This window comes from Leucoraja erinacea, chromosome 11, assembly GCF_028641065.1.
Source record: "Leucoraja erinacea ecotype New England chromosome 11, Leri_hhj_1, whole genome shotgun sequence".
Lineage (NCBI taxonomy): Eukaryota > Metazoa > Chordata > Chondrichthyes > Rajiformes > Rajidae > Leucoraja > Leucoraja erinaceus.
This window is the reverse complement of record NC_073387.1, coordinates 59528129-59529322: the sequence shown is the minus strand read 5'-3', so window position 1 is coordinate 59529322 and position 1194 is coordinate 59528129. Positions and strand designations below refer to the sequence as shown.

General features: G+C 46.3%; 1 pseudogene; it reads left to right on the top strand.

Moving 5' to 3' along the window:
- Positions 1-789: 789 nt before the first annotated feature.
- Positions 790-969, top strand: LOC129701916 (U2 spliceosomal RNA; annotated as a pseudogene).
- The last annotated feature ends 225 nt before the right edge of the window (positions 970-1194 follow it).

Below are 1194 nucleotides of genomic sequence, written 5' to 3'. Positions count from 1 at the left end.
TCTTTTAAAACTGAGATGAGGAAGAACTTCTTCACCCAGAGGGTGGTTAATTTATGGAATTCACTGCCCCAGGGAGCAGTGGAAGCAGAAACTTTAAATATATTTAAGACTAAAATAGATGTTTTTTTAGCTGCCAAGGGGATAAGGGGCTACGGGGAGAGGGCAGGGATATGGACCTAGGTATGGTTAGTATAGTAAGACCTGAGTGATCTCCTGGACAAGTGTCGATCGCCTAGATTGGGGTCGGAGAGGAATTTCCCGGATTTTTTTCCCGAATTGGACCTGGGTTTTTATCCGTTTTTTTGCCTCCCCCAGGAGATCACGAGGTTCTTGGGGTGGAGAGGGGTGATAGCGGTATAAAGGGGAGGGTAGTGTCTTGTGTTCTGTGTCTTGTGTCTACTGTTTGTGGGTAAGTGTGTCTGTTTAGTGTTCAGCCATGAGCGAATGGCGGTGCGGGCTCGATGGACCTGGTGGTCTGCTCTCGCACCTACTTTCTATGTTTCTATGTTTCTATCATTTAAAAATAAATTGGGTGGGCATATGGATGAGAAGGGAATGGAGGGTTATGGTATGAGTGCAGGCAGGTGGGACTAAGGGAAAAAAGTTGTTCGGCACGGACTTGTAGGGCCGAGATGGCCTGTTTCCGTGCTGTAATTGTTATATGTTTATATGGTTATATGGTTATATGGCCTGAAACGTTGCCTATTTCCTTCGCTCCATAGATGCTGCTGCACCTGCTGAGTTTCTCCAGCATTTTTTGTCTACCTTCGATTTTCCAGCATCTGCACAGTTCCTTCTTAAACAAATAGATACATCTGTTGTGATTAGTTGGATATCTGATACGTCCCTTACCCAGGGAGAAAATATGACATTGGTTTTTGGAACAGGGAGATGTAATAGAGGCTTTCTCCGTCCACTCCACTCCACACATCGACCCGGGATTGCAGTGGCTCTGGGAACGAACGCTGCACTTCCCCTTTGGGAGGTTTACAAAGTTCAAAAGGAAAAGACAACACTTCCTCCTGGTGTTTGCTCCGGGCCTGTAACGGAACCAAAACCCAAAGCGTTTATTCACAAAGAGCAAGGAGGAAACACTCGCTTGTCACGACCACCCCACAAACTCAAACTCCCCAACAAAGACCACTCCTCTCTTCCCACCAACAATCTTCAACGTCCAGCAGTAGACTGTGTTTA